The sequence below is a fragment of the Choloepus didactylus genome, chromosome 3 (assembly GCF_015220235.1).
Source record: "Choloepus didactylus isolate mChoDid1 chromosome 3, mChoDid1.pri, whole genome shotgun sequence".
Taxonomy (NCBI): domain Eukaryota; kingdom Metazoa; phylum Chordata; class Mammalia; order Pilosa; family Megalonychidae; genus Choloepus; species Choloepus didactylus.
Genome location: NC_051309.1, coordinates 222,071,351 through 222,091,482, shown reverse-complemented (window position 1 = coordinate 222,091,482; position 20,132 = coordinate 222,071,351).

Below are 20,132 nucleotides of genomic sequence, written 5' to 3'. Positions count from 1 at the left end.
AGACTGTGTTAATTTCCATTTGTTCATGTTCAAGTAATGCATTCCAGATCAGAGCTGGCAAGTCCTCTGAGGTAGATGCTGGTATTTCTTGGAAGAAAGAAAGAAAGAAAGAAAAATGTTTGCTGGAGCAGGAGACAGCATGCTGTATGTGCTTTCTGGACACCCCTTGGGAGAAGTTCTACCTGCTCACCATTTTAAAACCAGGGAATAGCACATGAAAGGAAACGCCTTCAACTCAGGCACGGGATGGCACTGGGATGCAGATGGCATGGCCATGGGCAGCCCATTTTAAGGCCCACCTCTTCTCCAGGTTTCCAGCCTTTGTGGAAAAATGATTCTTGCTGAGTTGGGTCTCAAGGCCCAAGATGTTGGCCATCACAAGGTTGGGGCTGGGATGCCAACCCTGGCTCCAGGGGCATGATGAGCTCTGCTGAGAAACCGTGCATCTTTCCAGTGCCTCGAGTTTAGCACCTGTGAACTGTACGTGGAAGGGGGTGACAGAAAAGGATGCGGGGCTCTCAGGTGTACTGTCTGCCATGCCACCGCTCTCTCCCTAGCACCCCAGCCTCTTTTTACTGCTGTTCCCCCTCTGCCTGAAATGCTGTCCTCATGGTCTTCTCCTTTTCTCCTTGCTTTTATTTCTGCTCTGTGGCACCAGCAGGATGGCCGGTTTCTTCTTTTGTGCTCCCCTGCTCTTGCTCTCTTATTTTATGGCCATCATTGTTCAGGAATGTGCTTCATTGCTAAACCCTGGGTCTCTGGCCAGTGGGCTCTATGCCATGTTTAGCTGGGAATGCTCAGTGCCCAGCAAGGAGCTCGGGAACTCACAGGTACCGAATAAATGAATGAATGTATACATATCTGCCACTACCCAGCCTGCAAGGCTCACTTCTTCTAGCTCTTCTTGTCCCATTTCTTCCAGACCAGTTGTCTCCAATGCTTGCTTATCGTTAACTCAACAGACATTTATTGAGTGCTTATTAGGGTACTTAGTGTAGTGGGTGAGTTTGACTAGATCCCTCTCCTTGAGGAATCTGTGTATGGTTGAAGATACAGGTGGGTTAATCAACAATTAAGATAGATGCTGCTATAGAGAAGCAGCAATAGAATAATGACTGTTTTTAATAACCTTTGACAATTTATTTTCGTGAAACTTTTATCACGTTGGCACAAGAATGAATTTTAATGGAGCTGAAAGTAAAACCCTGAATTTGCTTTTCTCTGGTCTCATAGATTAAATCTATTTTTTTCTAAATTAGAGAATAATGTCCCTGTTGTAGAAAATTCAAGAAAAACATAAAAGTGTATAGGAGAAATAAAATTATTAATCCGCACTCAGAGATAACTACTATTAATTTTTTGGTGTATTGGTCCTTCTAGCATTTTGTTAACTTCTATCAATTAGCATCATCTGTCTTTATCTTTTAAAAAATTGGAATCATGTAGATTTTCATTCTTCTTTTCATTTCATTGGACATTTCCTTCTATCATTCAATATTATGAAATATGATTATCAATGACTATGTAAATATGACTGTACCACAATCAAATTGAAAATATTCCTCTATTTCTTTGTGTTAGACTGTTTTCAATTTTTCTTTATTACAATCAGCAGTAATATCTTTGTACAAAATCCTTTGTTCTTCAGCTATTTATTTTTTCCTTTTGGGGTATTCATCTTTTTCCTATTGATTTTTTAAAGCCCCTTTACATATTAAGGGCATCAGTCTTCTGACATATTTATTAAAAATGCATTTTGTAGTTTGTCTTTTGCTTTATAATGTCACTTAACATCTGACTTTTAAAGCTAGAAAGAATCTCTGAAGATTTTTAATGTAGCTCTATTTTTTTAAGAACAAGGAAACTAAGGCCAAAATATTTAAGTGACTCAAATATTGCGACAGCCAAGCATGATGAGAACCTGGGTTCCTGAACTGTTCAGATCTCAATGTTTCCTCCAGCATTACCCCTGCACTGATTGTATATGATAACCATTTATCCTTTTCCAATGGTTTTACTTCCTAAATGGAGGGCAGGGATTGGGTCCTCTACTTATTCCCTCTCTATCCCACCCTGCTCCCACTTTCCCTCCCCCACATCCCACATGTCACCAGGTTAGGAATTTAGAAGTTTCTTAATAAATACTTGCTGGTTAATACATTGGATTTTAAAGAGCTCCCAATAGTGATAATGCAATGTATCTTCTTTGTTTCCTAAAATAAATCCATGAAGAAAGCAAGGCCTAGATTACATCTGCGTTTTACACTGATGAAGTCATTGAGGATTGGAGAATTTAAGGAACTTGTTCAAGGTCTCACAGCTAGACCATAGCAGAACTGGGACTGCAATAAAGCTATGTTGACTCCATATTCAACAAAGAATGTGCTAAACCAAGCAATCTCCCAAAGGCTCCCTTGTGCCTTCCTGCTCCTGCCCCCTAAATTGGGACAAAAGGCCAACAGCTGTTTTTGATGGTCAGGTGGGTTGAAGAGGCTGAAGCCAGGGGCTTTCTGGTCACTTCTCGCTTTCCATTGAGGAGCCAGGGTCACAGAGCTAGGTCTTGATCGAGTTTCCCCACTGAAAAATTAGAAGCCCTTGAAAAAGAGCTCTGGCTTCATGCCTATAGACAGGCCAACTGAAGTTCAGCCTGGGGTTGGAGGGCAAGGGCTTTGGAGAGCCAGAGTCCCTCTAGTTGGCCTAAAATTAACCCTATCTACACAATCTCAACCTCAATTTGAACATTCTCTTCTCTAAGCGAGAAGTTGTTCCCCCTCTTGGCTCCTAAAGGAGCTCCAGGTGGGGGCTCTGAGAGCTGGCCTGGGCTCAGGTGAGGGGGCCCTGAAGTAGTCCCCACTTTGGTGATTCCCGGGTCTGGGCAGGGGCAGCTGCAGTGACACGGCAGAGTCCACTGGCCCCATCCTGGTCCCTGGATAATCGTCTGATGCCCCCGCGGGCAGGAGAGAAGCTGCCCTGTCATCACCTCTCTCCTCCACGTAGTTAGCAACTTCAATTAGCCCATGAGCCGGGGATGCTTCATCAGCTGCCTGGATCAGGCAAAATTAAGCCGTCACGTTTATGAACTGCCCAGCGAGTTCTGGGAGGAACGTTGCATATTTTACATTTAATAACTTGCCTCTCGTTTTTATTTATAATATTAATAATGATGGGGGGTGCTCTGGTAAAGCAAAGGAGTAGAGAGAGAGACAGTAACTTCCACATGCAGTGACGACACACACTGTGACCTAGGGCTGACAGCTCTTACCCTGCCCCACGGTCCCCAGAAGGACCAGCCCACCAGTAATGAGGCCCTGGGACCTTTTCTGGCCTGTCAGATGGCTCCTCTGCGGGTCCCGAAGGAGCAGGGAGCTGGGAGGCATCTGCTATGTGCTCAGCCTGACTCGGTGCTCACTTTGGAGGTGAAGTGCTCTGACTTGGCTCGATGGAGTCCAGGGACCCTCAGTGGCTCGTGGAGGTTCCTTCCCACCCAAAGGCCTGTCTCACTAGCTTCTCCTACATCCATGGTGGTGCAGGGCAGATGGAGGGGACAGGGGAGATGCCAAATTGGGAAAAGTAACAGAGAGATTTGCCCGGAAGAGATGCTTCACAGGGTGCTGGTGTGTATGGGCTTCCTTGGAGAGTCCCTTAGTACCTTTCAAAAGGAGAGCTTTTTAATGACTCTCCTTCTTCTCACTTTGGATAGGAAGAAACTAAGTTTCCAAGAGGTTCAGTGACCTTCCCAAGGCCACTGGCTGGTGAGTGAGGATCAGAGGGAGTGGGGTTTGCCGATGTCAGGGTGGAAGAGTGGGGAAGCTTGGGCTCTGAGATCTCCTGGTTTGGACTCGAGTCCCAGCTCTGCCTCTGATGAGCTGTGTGATCTTGGGAAAATTGTTTTGCTTCTCTGGGCTTCAGTATGCATCTTTGTAAAACAAGAATAATCCACATTCTCATCTTTCAGGATTGGTGAGAGATTTAGTCAGGATCATGTCTGTGAAAGTACTTTGGAAAGCTGTATGTACCCCAGAAAAACATGCTCTTAAGCTTAATCCATTCCTGAGGGTGTGAACGCATTGTAAGTAGGACTTCCTGATGAGATTACTTCAGTTAAGGTGTGACCCACCTCATTCAGGATGGGTCTTAATCCTATTACTGGAGTCCTTTATAAATGGAATAAGATCCAGACAGCCATCTGAAAGAAAATAAAATCCAGACAGACTTCTGGAAAAAAGCCATGGGAAGCAAGAAGCTGAACATCAATGGAACATTGTGCTTTGCCATGTGGCAGAGGAGCCCAGAACCAAGGATCACTGGCAGCCAGTCCCAGAACACCAGTCTCCAGGAAGAAAGCATCGCCCTGATGATGCCTTGATTTGGACTTTTTCCTAGCCTCAAAATCATGAGCCATTAAATCTCCATTGTTTAAGCCATCCCGATGCATGGTATTTGCTTGAGCAGCCTGGGAAACTAAAACACCTTCAAAATAAATCGTTGTTATTGATGGTTTTCTACTGAGAAGCCTCCTCTGTTAGGTGGCATTGTGGGGTGGGGTCTGGAGCAGGGGTTCACACACTTTTTTCATAAAGGGCCAGTTAGTAAATATTTTAGGCAGGGTTTGCTGGAGGGTCTCAACTCGGTGGTATGAAAGCAGCCACAGACAATACGCAATTGAATGGGCATGGCTGTGTTCCAATAAAACTTTATTTGCAAAAACAGGCAGTGGGCTGGATTTGCGCTGCAAGCTGTAGTTTGTCCACCCTTGCTCTGGAGCAGCCTTTCTTGTAGGAAAGCTCCTGAAAAAACGGTGTGCTGAGATACAGCCACTGCTCCACAGTCTGGCTGCTTCACAAGACAAATTTCTGCACTGGCAAATTATCATCACCAAGAATGTAATATCAACAGCTCAATTACACACGGTTCCCCAGTGGGTTCTTCCAAAGGGGGCTGCATGGGTCTGCCTGAGCTCAGCTCATGCTTAAAGAGAGGAAAAAGCCATGTTCACCCCAGCTGCTTTCATCTGTGGCAATCTAGGAAATGCCTCTGCACCAAAGCTTTTGTGGTTGGGTAGGTTAGCCTGCTTTCCTCTCTAGCTGGTTCTTCCCTGAAAGTTCCCAGCACCTTTGTCCTGGAGGACATGGTGGGGCAAAGTGAGAGGAGGGAGAATCCAGAAAGCGCTGGGGTTGGGAGAAATCCGGGTGGGGTGTATCTGTAGCTAGATATTTGTATTGCCTACCGCTCCATGCTGGGCTTTGAGCTAAGTGTTTCATGGACCTGTATCTAGTTGCTTCCACTACCTTATGGGGTGGATTATCATCTCCATTTTACAGGTGGAGTAGCAGAGGCCCAGAGGGTTTAGTTACCTGCCCAAGGCGGGGTCAGGAGTCGATCCCAGGCTCATGTGCTACCCAACCTCATTGTCTTTTCCACCACACGTTCCTGCCAGCTAGATTTATGGTGTCTGCAAAGCTCACCAGGAAAGCATTCACCTGCTCCAGCCATGCTCTTTTCCTCTGGAGCAGACATGAGACATGAACATTAGAGGTTGGATTGAAAACAGGGGTCTGAGTCCGAGCTCTGCTCCCAAACTGCTGTTTGACCTTGGGCAAGTCACACCAGCCTGCTGGGTCTCCGTTTCCTCACCTGTGCATGGGGACAGGCTCTATGGTGCCTTCCAGCTCCATGATGCTGAGAGCTTTTGTGCAAACAGCCTGCGGTGGCCAGGGCATCCTGCTTCTCCCTGTCTGGCTTCTGGAAGGGAGGGAGGGAGGCTGCCAGAACACAAGGTCAATCAATTCCAAGCCAGGACCCAAGCCTAAGAGACAGGGCGTGGCGTGTTGAAAGATGATGGCTGGCAAAAATCATTAGAAGCATCTTTCAACAATCTATATGGCGTTATCGATCGTATTATAGATCATCTGCTTCCATTCCTCCCCCTACCTTTTTTTTTTCCCCCAAGATCTTCTGGATCAATACAGCAAGTGCATTGAGAATGTAGCAACACATTTAAAACCTTATAAAAGGTTATTTAGTTGCTAACAGTGCAGTGGTTTCTGCAAAGCCTGCCAAAAGGTTACAGCTTTTTGGGGATCATAAATTACAGACGACAGAAAAAAAGTAAGTGCGGTTTTCTTTATTGTCTCAATGATGGATGGACTCCTGAACAGGGCAGAAAATACATCATATCACCTTTAATGGGTGTGCATTTCTGCAGCCATAACTCACAATTTTAAAATAGAAAATGGTGAAATATGGCGTTGTATATTCCACTTGTGACATATTTATGAGTCCTTGCCTTCTTATAAATACAGTGATTGCTATTTCAAAGCGCCATGTCAGGTATGAGCTGAGCACAAACAGCTGGTGCGGCTGAAAAATTATAGCCAGAGTGGACGTTTTCAAAAACTCTCTCTCGCAGCAGTAAATTTACAGTGTTTGCACTAACTGTTATTAAAACCAAATCCATATCTTGGCAACAGGAATCCATTGCTCAGTAACAGCTGGAGTGACAGTGTGCCTGACAGCTGGGGTGAGCTGTAAACTTGGCCCCGGTGCACATCGGAGGAGGGAATGTTGAGGGCCCAGGCCGAGCCCATTGGGCTCCACGGTCCTGGGGCTGGGGTGCAGATGGGGGACCCCTCTGGGGTTGCCTCTGTCTGCTGTCCCACCAGCAGACCTCTGTGTCTAGCTGTGCTGCTTCCAGCTCTTTCCCTCGCTGGGTGAAGGAGCCCCTCCTGACGGCTTTGTGTAGCCTTGGAGCCATCTGCTGCCTCCCAGCTCCCTTTTCTCCACCCCATGAGTCATCCTAGATTTGCAGAGGGAAGTACCCTGGGTGCCAAGCCCAAAGAGGAAGCTGAAGGTTGGGGTCCAGCAGGGCAGGGTGGGGTAGGGGAGGTAGGAAGGGGCCCTAGGGCTGTTGGGTAGAAAAGGATGGGTTATGAAAATAATTTTCAATTCAACCAACATTTGTTGGGTGCTTCCTATGAGCTAGGCATAATTTTAAGGATGGAAATACAGGGATGAATGAGGCATGATTCTTACTCTCAAGGAGCTTATAGTCGACAGATGGCCTGAGGCTCAGAAAATGACACTGCCACATTGAGTAGTTTTGTATTTATGATTTCTAATTTCCTTTCTTCCCTGACATTTTATTGGCTTTCAACAATTAAATAAAACAACACACCACAGCACTGGTGAATCTCTAGATAGTGTGTTGAATGAAAGAAGACAGGGACAAAGAATACATGCTGTAGGGTTCAATTTATATGAAGTTTAAGAACAGACAAAACTCATGTATGGGGAAAGAAGTGAGAACAGGGGCTACCACAGGCGTGGTGTAGGTGGGAAGGGATATGAAGGAGTTCTGTTTGGTGTTGGCAATGGTCTGTGTCTGGAGTGGAGTGATGGTGACACAGGGTGATTGTAAGCAAAACTTGTTGATCTGTAAACTGAAGATTAGTGCACAAACTTTACAGGGTAAACCTCCCCTCCCTCACCCCCGCACACAGACACACAGGGAGGGCAGTGATTGGAGCCTTGTTTGCAGCGGGAGACTGAGGCACAAGCTCACCCGAGGGCACGCTTGGTTTTAGATGAAGCCACGTCTCCATTCTCAGCTGGCGTTGCTTTCATTTCAGTGACAGGTCTCGCTTTTGAGTGGTGCCCTGAGGAGGGGCCTGCTCACCAGAAGATGGCCTCTTGGTCGAAGGTAATGGTCTTCAGACCCTTTCTGGCTGCAGGAACTTTCCCTCCTTGCAAACAGAATCATCCAGAGGCCGGATGTAAGAAACAGAGAGGATCTGCTCTATTCAAAGTGACCAGGGGGCGCCCTCTGCTTCTTCCCATACCCCACAGTGGCCCTTGGTCTCCACCATGAACTTGAGGTCTCCGGAGAATGATATCCATCTCTAGCTTTCTGACCTGATCAGAATATTCCCAGTAACGTCAAGGTGGGTGTAAAAATCATTCAAAAATTTGGGACCAATTACATACACTCATTCATTCATTCTTTTATTCATTCATTCATTCATTCTTTCTTTCAACGTTTGCTGAGACCCATCTATTTGTGGAATGGGGGTATTTGCTGGAAAGGTAGAAGGGACTGGGGTTATGGGGGGCTTTGGGGAATTTTCAGATTAGAGAGGGGGACACTCAGTCTATAGTGGCACTGAGGTGGGATGAATTCTACCTGGACATGGTGGTGGACGGCTGCACAGAGGAGGTGGCGGTGGTGGGTTTGTGAAGTTCACATTCATCAGGAAGGGCGCTGTGTAGGAACGGGACAGGATGAGCAGATCGGTGTCCCGAGTTGTCCAGGCTGCCGGGAGCCTGGTTTGCGGGGGGGGGGGGGGGGGGGGGGGGGGGGGGGAGGGGGGTGTGCCTGAGATGAGACGGAAAAGGTGGGGCAGAGCTGCATTTTGGAAGATGTGAAACGGCACACTATGGAGTTAGGCTTTACCCTGTAAGTGAAAGAAAGCTGAGAAATTCTGCACAGGGGCTGGAGGTAGTCGGATCCGTGTCCAAGCCAGGTTCCCCTGAAAGCAGGGTTTGGGGAGAGGGGAGACTGACAGCGTCCAGACGGCTGATTCCACAGTGAATTCCACGACCGTGGGTTGTGATGATCTCCAAGGGGACTCAAAGCTCCAAGATGGCATGACCCATAGTCCCATAAAAATCAAACAACAAACACTATTCAAAAAGGCTGGGAACTAATTAGAAGCCTAAACCAATGTTCCTGGGGTGAAGGCGTGCTAGTTTTTTAAAATTTTTTATTTTAATAGCAATATGTTTAAAATCATAAAAGAAACACAGGCTTCCTGTAAAAAATAAGTAAATAAATAGGGAACAGCTGACAACTATTTATGAGTGGTGGGAGAGAGTTGTTAGCTAGATAACTTTAGGAAACAAATATATCCTTTTTGGGAACCAAAAGTGTTATAAAAACCTAAAAATAATACAACACCCGAAAGCATAGGTTAGATTATATTATTACATATAATTTTGATAGAATTCTTTGTAGTAATAACATTCATGTAATTAAGTAAAACAACTTTTCAGAACTGTTTTGAATTTTTAAATGTTTAATGCTATTTAGGCCATGACTCTTTCAAGAAAAAGTCTCATTTGGGAATTCTTCACATTTATAAATAATAAAGTTATTATAATTTTGATTATTATTTCATTTCTGTTTTTATTATTTTATTATTAATAGAAGAGAGAATGTCAGCTTTGCTACCTTAAAATTTCAAAAGGAGGAAACCTTCCAAAATCACGTATAACATGTATGATAAAGGATTCTTGATTCAGAATAATAAAGAATATAAAAAGAATGAAGAAAAAAGACAGTGTTAGAGACTCACTCCCAAATGTCTTGTTCTACTTTGGTTGAGGGTGACATCTCTTCAGTGACACAAGTGGCAGTAGAGGGGCCACAGAGAGTTCCTTTAAGCTGATGGTCTTGAAAAATGGTCTCTGCACTTTATGTCAGAACATACAATTTCATTATAGTTTTCAAATGAAATTGTAATAATAATTAAGTTATTATATAAAATTATACATATGTTTGAGCCTCCTTTGGGCTCAAATTTTAACACTCGGTCATACGGCATTCAGCCAAAATGTATATTTGGTGCACTTCTAAATATAAATTAAAAATCTTTTCTCTTCCCCAACCCTCATCTCTTCCCCAGAGATAACCACTGGGGCTTAAGAGACTGGGGTATATTCTTTCAGACTTTTGAAATGTATTTGTAAACTATTTGTACTTTTTCTTGCAAAAAATGAGATCAGACCACAGTACGTTCCAGTAATTTGCTATTTTCTGCTCAATGATTTAATACAAACATCTTTCTATGAGATTACATATGGCTCTATTTCATATTTTGCAACAACTGCACATATTCCAATGTATAGATGTGACTATTTATTCAACCAATCCCCAAAGAGAGAACAATTCCAATTTTTATCCATTGTAAGGAGTGCTGCAATCATCATTCTTGTACAGTTCTTTTATAAGCACTAATTATTTCCTTTATAAATGTATACATTTATAAATATAATTTTTGGTATCTTTTGCCATATTGTCTTCTAGAAATATTGCATCAATTAATATTCCCACCCACAGTGCATGTGTAGGAAGCGTTTCCTTCACCTACTCTGAACATCATCTGCCTTTTGCATCTTTGCCAACACGTTATGTGAAGAATGGTCTTGATATTTTTAATTCGCAATTTTTATTATTAGTGAGATTGAACATCTTTCTATATGTTATCGTGTTGATGACTTATAATCACAGAGGAAATTATCTTATCCCAAGTGAAGAAGAAAACACAAACATATGGGTGTGATATGCTCATTTTAGGTGGTTCTACAGAAACAGAATATATGATGATACCTTACATTTCTATGGCTCTTTATGCTTTCAGATCCCTTTCATTTCCTCATGTCACTTAATCCTCACAATCACCCTGTTAAAGGTGCATTGTTATTATTAATGTTTTAAAATTTTTATTATTATTAACATTTTTAAGTGTGAAATATGAGGCTTAGCATGGTCAACTGACTGACCTAAGATCTCAAGGGCAAAAAAGTAGAAGATCTGGGATTTGGAACTTGACTTTCTAAATCCTAGTCAATCCTCATTCCACTTTATCATGCTAAAAATTTTAAATCCAGATTCTTATGCTAACATTTCTCCAAGAGTCAAAATGGCTATAATGCTTAAACACTTATCTCTGTAATATATTATCTCATTTTAACATCTGCCAACTGGGTGAGGAAGGGGCTATTATCCTCTACATATCCAGGTGGGGAAACGGACCACTGTCAGTGGAGGCAGAACTTTCACCTTGGAAGTCTAACCAAAGTCCATGCTTATCACCACTATCCCATGTAGCATCTCCTGCCAACTAGCACAAAGAAACAGTCATGTATGCTAATGAGTCCCCCAAACTGCAGGGCATCACGTGAGACTGTGGAATCTATTCAAGGGAGACAAGAAAAAAAATCAGGCTGCAAATGAAAGCTGAGGAATGGCAGGTGGAGTGTTTTCTCAGTAAGGATGCTATTGGCATGTGGGGCAGGACAATTCTTTCGAAAGGCTTAGCATCCCTGGATCCTACCTTCTAAATACCAGTAGCATCTGCCAGGTACTCTGACAACACAAATGCCACTCCCTGCATTTCCAAATGTCCCATAAGAGGATGGTACTTACAGCCCTGGTTGAGAACTGCTGAGCCAAAGGATTTTCATTAATTATGGTGCATGTTTATCTCCTGGCTGATGTGATTGTGCTGTGTCTGGCATGGTTGCGCTATTCAGGAAAAAGGATAAGGCTGACTCTCTTGTACAAGGGTTAGGGTTGCCCTCAAAAGATGAGACTGCCCCCCTGCAGGCTGCCATCTCTGCCTATTAGCTGTCCTTAGTCAGGAGGAGCTCTTGCACTTCTCTCATCTCATCTTATTGTTATGTCGTTGCTCTCTTCTGGCTCATTCCTATTAACCTGCAAACCTGCTGTTAATTTTGCCATCTTAAGAACACACTTGACCCACTCCCCCACTCCACCAGCCAGCACCCTGTTTTTCTCTTGCCATTTGCAGCAAAGCTGCTTGAAAGAGTTGGCCATACTGGCTGTTCCCAATTTCCTGCCTTCATTTCCCCCTTACCACTCCACTCTTTTCGATGACTTCCATCACTGAACCCAGCGGCCAAGACTCTGTCCTCATTTGACCTAACCTGTCAGCAGGTGATCACCCCCACTTTTTTGAGACATTTTCCTCACCTGGCTTTTAAGGCTCCAGCCTAATGCTTTCCTGTATTTTACGGTTCTCTCCTTCTTTGCTGGTTCCCCTTCTTTTTCTTCCCTCTAAACTTTGAAGAACACAGGTCTCAGTCCTTGAACCTCTTTTCTTCCCAGTTTCTGTTATTTATTTCCTTAATGACGTCACCTAGTCTCATGGCTTTAAATATCATCTATATTCTGTTGACTCCCAAATTTATGTCTCCGGCTTAGGCCTCTCTGCCAAACTCCAGCCTCACATATGGAAACTTCCTGCATCTCTTGAATGTCTTAAAAAATAACTCAAACATGCAATACCCAAACAGATCCCTGCTCTCCCCTCCACCCCATTCGTGGATCCTCTTGTGGTTTTCCTCATCTCGGTGAACAGCAGCCCATTCTTACAGGTTTTGCTCAGGTTGAGAATGGTGAAGTCATCCTTGGCTCTCATCTTTCTCTCATGTCCCATATCTGATCCGTCAGAAACCCCATCGGCTTGACCTTTGAAATATATCCAGAACTTGATCGTCACTCTGGCCCCAGCTCAGTCGTCTCCCATCTCTCTCCTAACTGGCCTTCCTGTTTATCCCTCATGAGCCCTTAGTTGGCTAGAATGGCCCTGTCAGTCAGTCCTCTGCTCGACACCTCCCAATGGGTTCTGGTGTCACCTGGGTAGACACCAAAGTCCCTACAATGGTCACAAGGCCCACTCGGTGGGCCCCTGCTGCCCCTCCTCCCCTCCACCCTGGGACTTCCTTGACCTCATTGTCTACCACTCCCTGCAGGCATATTCCACTCCAGCCACACTGGGCTCCTTGTTATTCCTCCAAAATTCTAGGCACAGTCTTGCTTTTATATACGCCTGCCCCCAAATTTCCATGTGGCTCTTTCCCTTTTTTCCCTCATAGGATGGAACTGCCTTATTCCAGGGCACAAAGGTGGACCTGTCCCCTCCATGGGCGCACTCTCGGCCAACGACTCAAGTCTCCCATCCAAATGGGGGTCCTGGCATGGGGTGGCACACGAAAGCACTGCATTGGGGGTCTAGTAACCTGGGCGAAGGCCTGGGTCAGCTCCTGTCTAGCAGAGCTAAATGTGGACAAATCGTTTCACTCCTCTTTTAAGACGAAGCTGTGTGCACACTCTCCTGACCTCAGAAGTTTCAAATGATGTAAGGATGGAACTCAGGTACTTAGTAGCATTGAAGAGTATTCTGCCAAAGCAATGTGGTGTGACCTTGTCTTCCTCATTGGCTGATCCCTGATAGCCTCCAGAGCTTCTGCTGCAGCCTCTGTCTGCAGGCAGTCAATAAATGTCAATACTTACTCTTGACAGATAGATATCTGGTGTTCTAGTTTGATTATGCTGCCATTATGCAAAACACCAGAAATGGATTGGCTTTTATAAGGGGGGTTTATTTGGTTACAAAGCTACAGTCTGAAGGCCATGAAAATGTCCAAATTAAGGCATCAACATGAGTATACCTTCACCGAAGGAAGGCCAATGATGTCCGGAAAACCTCTGCTAGCTGGGAAGGCACGTGGCTGGCGTCTGCTGATCCTAGGTTGTGTTCCAGCTCCTCTCTTAGCTGCTCTCCAAAATGTCACTCTCAGCTGCTCTGAGGTCCTTCTGTTTGTGAGCTCTCTTATAGGACTCCAGTGATTAAATAAAGACCCACCCTGAATGGGAAGGGCCCATATCTCCATGGAAATAATTTAATCAAATGTTTCACCCACAGTTGGCTGGGTCGCATCTCCATGGAAACAGCCTAATCCAAAGATTCCAACCGAATCAACACTAATATGTCGGCCCCTACAAGACTGCATTAAAGAACATGGTGTTTTGGGGGACATAGCACATCCAAATCGCATATCTGGGTGTCTGCCATTCTGTGCCAGGCTCTATCTCATGCCAGTTGCTTTTCCCAGCTTGGACACTGCTCTTCCTTTTGATTGCAGAGGGAGAGCAGGCAGAGGAACCACCAGTCTGTAGATATGTGGCCATAGGGAAGGGCTTTGGAAGAGTGGGCACCAAAGCTCTGCAGGATGGCCCCTTTGAAAGCCAGCCTGGCCCAATCCTACTGGCCATGGGAGCAGGCCTGCCAATGCAGCTGGCTCCCTTCTGCCAAGCCTGAGGTGTGCCCAGGGCTGCTGGGTGAGCTCAGGCTACGTTCAGGAAGAGTGGGGGCCTCTGGGGTGCAATCAGTGGAATTCAGGAAACTTTGGGAGGAAAAGGCAATGAGTGGCTACTTGGAGCTTGGCGCCTGGCCTGCAACTGCCTCCAGCTGGCTGGCATACCTGTCAAAGTGGCTCTGAGGGTGTGCTTTTTAAAGTAGGGGTGCTGGCACAGCAGCGGACATACTTAAACCATCCCTTATGAGGAAGAGGGTGTGTTGTGGGGGAAATGAGAACACACGTGCAAAGAAATGTGCTTCTGAAAACAGGAAATTCTTTAGAGCAGTCAGATTCCTAACACAAGGGAGAGTGTTCTCCCTGAGTTCTCCTTCCTCATTTGGGTAGACAGAAGTCTAGTTCACGTTTGTTGTTGCTTAGGGCTAGACTATGTGCATGAAAGCTCACTATTGAAAGTAATTCATTTAAAAAGGGTTCCATGCACAATATATTCTATGTACTAGATAGGGATCCCTCATCCTCCTGCCCCAGCAGGTTGGGGTGTCGATGGGAGGCTGAGGGGCCTTGTTCCAGTTTGCTAATGCTGTCGTTATGCAAAACACTAGAAATGGATTGGCTTTTATAAAGGGGGTTTATTTGGTTACAAAGTTACAGTCTGAAGGCCATGAAAATGCCCAAAATAAGGCATCAGCACGAGTATACCTTCACCGAAGGGAGACCAATGACATCTCGTAAACCTCTGTTAGCTGGGAAGGCACGTGGCTGGCATCTCCTGATCCCAGGTTGTGTTCCAGCTCCACTCTCAGCTCCTGTGCATTCTTCAAAGTGTCTCTCTTGGCTGCAGCACCTCCTTCTATCTGTGAACACTTTTATAGGACTCCAGTGATGCAATTAAGACCCACCCTGAATGGGTGGGGTGACAACTCCATGGAAATTATCCAGTCAAAGGACTCATCCACAATTGATTGAGTCACATCTCCATGGAAACACTCAATCAAAAGATTCCAACCTAATCAACGCTAATATGTCTGCCCCCACAAGACTGCATCAAGGAACATGGCATTTTGGGGGACATAATACATCCAAACTGGCATAGGCCTTGTGCTGGTTTGAATGTGTTATGTCCCCCAGAAAAAGCCATATTATTTGATGCAATCTTGTGGGGCAGATGTTTTAGTGCTGATTGGATTGGAATCCTTTGAGTGTTTCCATGGAGATGTGACCCACCCAACTGTGGGTGATGACTCTGATTGGATAATTTCCATGGAGGTGTCACCCCACCCATTCAGGGTGTGTCTAAATTAAGTCACTGGAGCCACATAAATGAGCTGACAAACAGAAGGAACTCAGTGCAGCTGTGAGTGACATTTTGAAGAGGAGCTATAGCCAAGAGGGACATGTTGAAGAACACACTGGAACTGAGAGAGGTGCTTCAGCTTACAGAGACATTTTGGAAATGGCCTTTGAAAGCAGACTTTTGCTCTGGAGAAGCTAAGAGAGGACAAATACCCTGAGTGCAACTAAGAGTGACATTTTTGAGGAACTGCAGCCTAAAGAGCAACGTCCTGGGGGAAAGCCATTTTGAAACCAGAACTTTGGAGCAGACGTTAGCCACGTGCCTTCCCAGCTAACAGAGGTTTTCTGGACACCATTGTCCATCCTCCAGTGAAGGTACCTGATTGTTGATGACTTACCTTGGATACTTTATGGCCTTAAGGCTGTAATTTTGTAACCAAATAAATCCCCTTTATAAAAGCCAATCCATTTCTGGTGTTTTGCATTCCAGCAGCATTAGCAAACTAGAACAGGCCTCTTAGTGGGTTCCAGGGGGGTTTTCTGCCTCTGCCTGGGGAAATCTGGGCAAAGAACCTCCTAGCCTGAGGCTCAGAAGCTGTGGGCCCTCATTTGTGGCTCTTTCTTAGTGACTCCTGGAGGCTCCAAGGTGCTCTGGGGGAGAAATGAGTGGACTTGGGATCTTCCCATCCCTTTCCAGAGAGGCTTTCACCCTGAGTTTGCTTGCACGTGCTTGCTGCTTGCTGCCGCTTCTTGGGCTCCGAGGATAGGCTTCCCAACTGATAGGTTCCATGGCTTCCCAGGAGTCAGCTGAGGGGCACAGTTGAGTCCTTCGTTGACTGCAAAAATGGAAACTACAAGGGCAGCATTTGCATCTCTGTAGAGTTGCATCCTTCACTCTGATTCCTGCTTGCCCTCTGTCCACTCTGTAATGTCTTCATGCAGTTCTGGGCCATGACCAAACTGGAGAAGACTTCTGACAATGTTAAACCTTGAAATCTTAGAGGGTTGACTGAGGAGGCTACTCTATACAAATGCAGTGTTTTATGGGCCCACAGTCGTCTCTGTAAAAATCCACAGGCATTCACCACGGAAGCAGCCAGACTTTCGGGCTAATGTATCTTTTAGTTGGGTTTCTTGGAACCCTGTTTGTCCCTGGCTCTGAGGCTTCTTGAGAAGTAGTGATGACACATTTCAGGTGTCCCCTTAGAGTTGGGAGTGGTTCATAGTGTGGAGTGGCGGCAGAGGCTTGGAATTTAGTAACTCTACAAAATGCCTGAATTTTTATTTCCTTGTCTCTAAAAGGGGGGCAATAATAATATCTTACCCAAAATGATTATCTCGAGGCTTAAATGAGAAATGTGAAAATGTATTGGAACCTTTAAAATGCTTTCTGAGTGTTTTTATTATTCTCTGCTCTGAAAGGTTGAACTTTAAATTCCCTTTCGACTTTAAAATCCTGTGGTGTTAGACTCTTCCTGGGACAGACCTCTGTATTGTTCCTTCTCAAAGGCACCCACCATCTCAAGGGGTACAGAGAGCCCAGGAGCAGCCCGGTGAGTTGATTTCCTGCCCTCTCTGAACTTAGCATGATTTTACATTTTCTCCTTTTTTGCCCTTAAAAAAAAAACCTGAACCAAATAGATTCTTAAAGCCGCAGTGGGCCTGGGAAGAGCAATCTAGCTTCTGTGCCAAGGCTGTGATCCCAGATATGAGGTCAGCACACAGCAGCTGTCTGGGAAGGCTGGTTGAAGAGGAACTCCTTGGTTGGGTGCATTCCTGATGAGGTGTTTCTGCAGGGGTGACTTGTACACGCAAATGCGAAAGGACTGAGCATTGAGCTTGGCCAGTGCCCACTGGAGAGTTGTCATTACGTTAAGCTTAGCTCATGGCTCAAAAAAGTCTTGAATGTAAATCTTTTCTTCTCCTTTTGGTGCGGTGGAGGCACATATGATCATCTTGCCTGGGGTGGAGGTTTGATACGTATACTGAAGTATCAGAGTATAGTAGAAAGAATGTAAGTCTTGGTGTCCACCACTACCCAAGTGACTTTGGAGAAATCACTTAACTTCTGTGGTGCACACGAGTTGTATATGTACATGGAATATAATATTTGGGGTAGTTATATGTATCACATAGTATAGTAATTGCCTTTCTAAAAAAATAAATGTTTTAGCATTGACCTATAATATACATACAGAAAACTGCCCAAATTGCAAGTGTACAGTTCAATGAGCTATCACAAAGTGAACACACTCACATAACCACAACCCAGATCAAGAACTATGACATTATCTGAACCCCAGTGTCTTAGTTTCCTGACTGCTAAAAGAAATACTATGCAGTGGGTTGGTTTAACAATAGGAATTTATTGGCTCATGGTTTCAGAGGCTGGAAGGCTTGCTTCTTCCTGGAGTTGTTACCTTCTGACTGGCTGGCAGTCTCTAGGGTTCTGTGGCCTGTCACATGGCAATGCACATGGTGGCATCCTCTCCTTTCTCTTGCAGGTTCCATTGACTTGCAGCTCCTGGCTGCTCCCTGTGGCTTCTCTTTCTCTGTGTTCAATTTCCTTTGCTTATAAGGACATCAGCCATATTGGATGTGAGAATTAGGTTAAGTTTAGCTTTCACACAGGGTGGGGGCAACTCAGGGGAATGGTAGAGGGTCAAGAAGCCAAGCTATAATCAGTGGCCGGTCCTCCTGTTTATCCATCCACTGTCCTTGCAAGGTGGACACTGATGGGGGGGGAGGGAGTTGGGGGTGGGGTACAGTTTCCTAAAACAGCCTCATGAGTTGTCACCAAACTAGCTCAGACTGGCTCTACATTTAAAGAACAAAGGAAAGAGGGGTGGAGACTTGTTTCAAATGTTTCAAGTTTGCACAAGAGACTTTTTTTCAAATGTTTCCAATTTGGGCAGGCTGCATGTTTCAGATTTGCATGGGCTAGTTAGGCTTGTGGAATAGAATGTAACCTCTGAAGTATCCAGCCACTGGAGAAACAGGGGAGGGGCTTGTGGTTAGGTGTAGGGAATAAATACTGCTGGGTCTATTGTTCTGGGCACCAACTCCCCACGTTTTAGTTGAGCTCCCGTTCTTGCAAGATCATGAATAAATTCTTTTCTTCTGCACAATTGGATGAGAGTTTATTCCTTTTTAGGAGTAGTGCTTGTTTCTCACATTGGATTAAGGCCCACCCTCATTCAGGGGGGACACACGTTAACTAATAACATCTTCAAAGGTCCTATTTACAAATGGGTTCCCATGGGACAATGGGTTGGGACCTGAACATGCCTTTTGTGGGGGACATGATTCAGTCCCCAATACCCAGGTTCCCCTCTTCTGCCTTCTCCCAACCACTGCTCCATCCTTCTCCCACAAAGTGACCACAATCCTGTGTCTCAACCCCACAGATTAGTTCTGCCTGTTTTTGAACTCTATATACATGAAATCATACTGTATGTGCTTTTTCTTGTGTCTGGCTTGTTTCGCTCAACATTATACTTGTGACATTCATCCATGTTTTGCATGTAGCAATGGTTCATTTATTTCTTCTCATTGCTATATAACAGGATCCCATGATACGAGTATACCCCAGTTCATCCATTCTATTGTGGATGAACATTTGGGTTCTTTCCAGTTCAGGCCTCTTACACATCATGTTTATTGTATGCATTTTTGTCTGTTATACACCTAAGAATGGAATTGCTGAGTCATACATATGGCTCTGCTTTAGATGTTGCCAAATACACTTGCAAAATGGTTGTATCAATTTACATTTCCACTCAGTAGCATGTGGGAGTTTCTATTACTTTGTGTCTTCCCCAACACTTGGTAATGTCAGTCTTTCTCCTTTTACTGCTCTAGAGAGATAAAGTGGTATCTCATTTTGTTTTTTTCACTTGTACTTCCCCAATGGCTTCTGCAGTTAAGCTAATTTTTATACATTTATAAATCATTTAAATGTCTTCTTTGGTGAAGTGCCTGTTCAAGTCTATCAGACATTTTTCTTTGCATCTTTTTCTTTTCTTTTTGATTTGTAGGAATTCTTACAATATTTTAATTATATTTGTTGAATACGCTTATTGCACATATCCTTTTCCACTTTGTGGCTTGCCTTTTCATGCTCCTAATAGTATAAGTGTGAATGGATCCTTCTCATATTAATGCAGTCCAACTGATCAACTTTTTCCTTTATGGCAAGTGCCTTTTTGGTGTTTTACTTTTGAAATCTTTGTCTGGTCTGGGTGACCCAGTGGCTTCCACTTACACCCAGTGCCTCCTGCAGGCTATGAAAGTCTAAACGTATGTGGGGAAGCCTCCTGAGGAGCACCACGGCTGATGGGACGCTTTCATGCCAATCCCAAGATGCCTGTGAGCTGAAGGAACCCCAGGTCCTGGCTGATTTGAGGAAACTGCTGGAGGCTCAAGGTTCCTGACGGGAATCATGTTATATAAGGGCACACAAGACCTATGGTGTCTGGGCACAGGCTGTTTCTTCACCTGACTATGGGGAAGAATAGCATTAATTGGTTCTTGAAGACGGCTGTTTCCAGAACCTTCATGGAGATACAATCTTGGACTCAGTGACACTGAACGCTCACCTTTGGTGCAGGAATCAGACATGCAGGAGTTCCTGGCCCTGCCCAAAGTCCCTTTCCAGGGAATCTCCTGGCCTCCTGTACCCTTGCCGTGTGAGCAGGGGGCCTGTAACCCTGCCTGCCCCAGGCCCAGAATCTCCTGGTTAGTTATCCTTCTGTCCCGTCAACTCAGTATTGTTCCTCTTCAGATAGTCTGCTCACCGTTAAGTTCCAAACTTCTGCCTTAGCTCCCAGACGTTCAACTCTGTATAAGGGACTCTGACCCTGACCTAATCATGCCAATGTCCCACTGGATCTTCTTCCTTTCTTTGAAACCTGCAAGCTCTACAGAGCCATCCACAT